A 5,179-nucleotide genomic window follows, 5' to 3' on the forward strand; every position below is an offset into this window, starting at 1 on the left:
TGAGTTGTCACGGTTTCGCCAAAGATTTCAACGCCCAACCGAAACAAAATGGTCGATAGGTAATTCAATTCCTCTGGCGTTTCTTGACTTGCGTGCATCTCGTCATTTACTCACCTGGAAGTCGCGCTACAATTTGACTCGGTCGATTTTGGTTTGTTGACATTTATGTATTTGTCTTTTCCCTAGCCCAGGCAATAGAAAGATGTGTACAATGACACTAGATGTGTGGCGGAGGTAGTGGTGAGGATTCGTGCAGAGTGGTGGGAAACATCTTGTTTGTTCCCATAGTTGTGGAGATTTTTTATTTAGGGCTTTCTATTGTTGATTTTTAGATATTTTACTACACACGGCATTTTCATGAGGCAAGTCTTAAAACAAATGAGGCGAGCGGTAAGTCCGGAGAGTTCCTAACTAATCTGTTCATGGATATCGGATTTCGAAGATGGACTGCAAATTCTGGATTCAGTCACTCGTTAACTTGTTTCCACGTCAGTAACTCATCAATTCCATGTAACTCGTAACCTTCTGAGTTGCCACGATAACTCACAATAAATTTCATAAGATCTGCACGTCATTCCCAGACATTTTAGTCGCTTTTTAAACATAATTAGGAATCTTACTATGACATCATTGGTATTTATTTTTCAAAACCTATTTGTGCAAACAAAACTCCTTTTCCTCTTGATTTTGGATCCCTATTATTCAGATGATTTTGCCCTGGTGTTTTGACTCTTGAAATTCATGTAATCTCATAACAATGGATTATATAGCTATAAGTAAATAAATAAATAGATATATGCACTTTTCTGATGTGTGTTGATGATGCTGATTTCTGAATCTACAAAAGTCGATGTGAAAGGTACGCCTAAAGTTATCTCAGCATTTGTTGTTTTGGTTTTTGGTTTGTTCGTTTTGTTCAACTGGATTTTGCATGATGTCAAACTAGCGATCAGCCAAATAAGTGGGTATCTTGCATTTTGCACTTTTAATTTCAAGATTATTGTACTTGTGTGCGTGTTTGTTGTGACACTGCCAAAGCTGACAGTATCCCAGATTGATTGCCACTAATTGTTTTATTTAGATTTTATGCGTTCTAAAACCGTGTGAGATTATGCATAGTTCAACCTCGACTCTCGCTCAGCAATACCATCATTTCTTAACAAAAAAAGATATAAAATCCGGTGCATGTCATGTCTCCACCCACATCGAGTGGATATTAATATCGGTACTTTGGGAGATTCAGTGGTGCACTTAGCGTTTGTTTGTGATAAGAAATTAGGGCTGTTAGGCTCCACTTTACGTAGGTTAAGTTAGTTCTTATGAGGATCTCTCCCTGTGAAAGCGGTCGATTTTAATTGTTGCAGTTCAAACTGGAACTGAACTGAAATGCCTGTCTTGCTAACGATGCCAATAAAGTACAGAAACCCCGCCCATAGTGTTCTGTATGATTGTTTGTGTGTTTTTATGGATGATTAATGTGAAATTGTGGTGGAAGAGAGTGATTTCTGTGCTGTTGGAATTTTCGGCCTTACCCACCTGTCAGTGAATGATTATTGGAATGTATTGAATTTGATCGATTAGTCGATTGATTGATTAGCTGGTACTTTATTCATCCCTGATGGCAGGTAAGTGGTTTCGGCAGTAGTCGAAGCCAGTAATATTATTACAAATATGAATCTTGGATGGGAATAGACTTGATATTCTTCTAACTGTTTTGTGCTTCCAATCCAAAAATCCCCTCCAAGGGTTAGAGACCTGGGTGCCGGGCACTTGGCTAGTCCATGCACACACCCCCACACACATACACACGTACACCACTGTAGACCTTAAAAAAAATGCAGGACTAAGGATGATTAAAAACCTAACGTCCCCTCAAGGGGGGTGTGTGTGTGTGTGTGTGTGTGTGTGTGTGTGTGTGTGTGTGTGTGTGTGTGTGTGTGTGTGTGTGTGTGTGTCATAAATTGACTACTAGATGTTCAGGGGATTAACTCCTTAAATTGCCTAAAACTTTTTATGACAGTTATTTTTTTGACGATCTAATTCGAAGAGATGAAAAATGTATTGTTATCGCCCCCAGAAAGAAAATTAATTGATGCATTTCTATCCATTTTTTATGTTTGACATCTTATAATTTAAAGAAGAGCATTAAGAAAGCCCATTAAGATAACGTAAATAAAGTGATTTATTATTGCATTTGTTGCTGTTTTACTGTGCACTTCCGAGGCAAGTCGATCGTGTTGATCATGCTGCAGAATTCTCACATACCACTAGGTGGAGCTAAATTATAGAGAATGAGAAACATTTAACCATTTTGAACTATATTTGCTGAATTTTAGAGTAAATTAAAGGATTATTATTTTGTTTCAAGTATTTTGTTTTTCTGCGTGCTTGGTCTGTCGTATTTCTTGGCCTTCCTTTCTCTCTTTTTATTTTTTTCTGCCTTCCAAGCGGCTTTTCTTCTATTCAAATTCCATAGCGTTGGACATTCGGTCAGACGTTATATTTGGTCCAAAAAAACAAAACAATCTTGAAAGTGGGGGGGGGTGGAAGAAGAGCTGAAGGCGATATTCAGAACAGGGGGTTTAAGATAAAGGGAGAGTGTGACATTTCTATTTATAAGATTTAGGCTATACATTTAAAAGTGAGGATTTCGATTGGGTATGCATGTCAGGCGACTAGGTGGTGCTGTAGTACACCATCATACAACACAGCCATGTCTGAGCGCATGCGTAGAATCTTCCTTCTCTTATCTGCGCCGCGAAAACCAATACATAATAACTCTGTTCAGTAATACTATCTGTACATATCCTGTACATTTCGTGGAAACTCTCCTGTAAGTTTATTAGAGCTGCCAGAGCAGCTTGACGGTCCAACGCATGGAAATAATCCAACATGCTTGTTTATTTCCCTGTACTGGCGCTGTATGTGACGTAAAGGCGTACGCGACGTGAGCAAATCTGAGCAGAGTTTTGCGTCTTGGCAGTGTAGACGGGAACCCTACCACGGAGCTTATTCAAGTTTTCCAATCTGGAGGGAAGTTTCCGTTTTTTGCGCTTTTAAGCCCCAAAAACGCAGTCACCGTCTAAACGAAAGGCACTTCCGATAAAATATTTGGTAGTTTCTACCCGCAAGCGTCCTCGTGTAAACGGGGCTTTACTGTGGTAGTGGTACTGGTAGTAGCAGTAGCAGTAGTCGTGGAAAGTTCCTTTGACAGGTGGTGAGTGGAGTTATGTTGAGTTAGAGTGTTTTGGGTTTGTTGCGCTAGACTCGAGTAACCGTGTCATCATCATCTTTCCAGTTTTGGAACATTGTGAAGGCCGCCGTGTGTGTGTGTGTGTGTGTGTGTGTGTGTGTGTGTGTGTGTGTGTGTGTGTGTGTGTGTGTGTGTGTGTGTGTGTGTGTGTGTGTGTGTGTGTGTGTGTGTGTGTGTGTGTGTGTGTGTGTGTGTGTGTCACACACAAGCACGCACATGTGCGTGCCAGGTCTTCGGTTTCCTGCACGAAGCAGAATGCAAGGTCATGGCAGATATACCCTATTTTTCTTTTCTAAGATGTAGATGATATCCCAGCACCTTGTTAAATAGTTATGAAAAATTGGTACCAAGAAGGCAACTTTGTGGTTCCCCGCCAAGCTATTATTAAGAACCAAGATGGATCCAAGATGGCCTCGAGCTGAACAAGGTCCATTGGACCAACCGGTCTCTCCGACCTCCGGGACCTTGACCGGCTAAGAACAACAGCGACATCTAGTGGCGACGCACCCTTGATACAACCCCATCGAACGTCTGCTCCGTGTGTTTCAACGTCATGACGACCTGACCTGCGAGTGTACTCCAGAATGTACCTCTCAATCCGGTGTGTTTCCTGTCGTTACGTGAACTTGTTTGGTTTGGCTTTTTTCTTGATTCTTTTGGCTCCCTGGCTCTATCCTGCGTCTCGTGTTTCATCGCTTCACGTCCGTTCTGCTGTGAGCCAACAGACGTGCGATCCCAGCCAACTGCAGTCATATCACCGTCACTCAACACCACCTGAGAGCTGGTACCGGGACACGGCTTTGAAAACACACCACTCGCGCGCATACACACACACGCCGCAAACCAAGACATAGCTCCCCTCTTGGACATACACAGACACAAATATAAACACACACACACACACACACACACACAGACAAGGACACACACGTACACAAACACAAAGAAATGGAGACAGAAACACTAACAAACACACACACACACAGACAGACATAACCAAGACAAACACACACAACCAAGACATTAGCTCCCACCTTGCACATACAGATCACACACACAAACACAAAGAGACAAAAACATAGAAACAGACACACACACACAAACTTAGAAACACACACACGCGCGCATAGAAATAGACACACACACATAGAAAAAAAACACAAAAGTAGAGACAGACACAGAAACCCGCATAGTAGAAACACATACACATATAGAAACGCACAGAAATACACACACACAAACACACAAACTCCAAAGGCTCTGGCAGGAATGTGTATGTGTGTGTGTGTGTTTGTGCGTGTGTGCGCTCTGGATCCTGGCTCCAGTGAGAGGGAGCCCGCAGCTACGAGCTGTCTCAGGTGAGTCTTCCCCTTCCTGGCTGAATTACAGCCAGCTCTGCTCTCTGTAGAGGTGTCAGAAGAAGACCGGAGATCCTGTCTGCAGCTGCCTCCAGGGCCGGGGGGAGGAGAGGTACACACACACACACATACATACATACATACATACATACATACATACATACATACATACATACATACATACATACATACATACATACATACATACATACATACATACATACATACACGTACACACACAGGCATGCACGCACACACACACGGGCGTACGCTCGGTCAGACACACACATACAGGCATGCACCCACATGGACGCGCTCAGTAAGACACACACACACACATACAGGCATGCACAAACAGGCAAACGTACATATATACAGAGGTTGTTATCCACAGAGGAAGAATCACTTTGACATCGGACGTAGACACACACACCCATAGACACGAATGCACATACATGAGTGCACACTGACACATACACACTTACATAATTGTACATGCGTACACACGCACACGCGCACAAATATACACACAGGAATATTGAAAAGATGAACTCAACCTCCGACAACA

General features: G+C 42.4%; 1 protein-coding gene across 3 annotated transcripts in view; it reads left to right on the plus strand.

Moving 5' to 3' along the window:
* ndfip2 (Nedd4 family interacting protein 2) overlaps positions 1–1,431 on the plus strand; it is a 12,572-nt gene extending 11,141 nt beyond the window's left edge. For all 3 annotated transcript variants that reach the window (XM_060050843.1, XM_060050841.1, XM_060050844.1), the window contains exon 8: positions 1–1,431. This exon is cut by the window's left edge. The gene's annotated coding sequence lies outside the window, so the exon portion shown is untranslated.
* Positions 1,432–5,179: the final 3,748 nt, after the last annotated feature.

This window comes from Gadus macrocephalus, chromosome 4 (genome assembly GCF_031168955.1).
Source record: "Gadus macrocephalus chromosome 4, ASM3116895v1".
Lineage (NCBI taxonomy): Eukaryota > Metazoa > Chordata > Actinopteri > Gadiformes > Gadidae > Gadus > Gadus macrocephalus.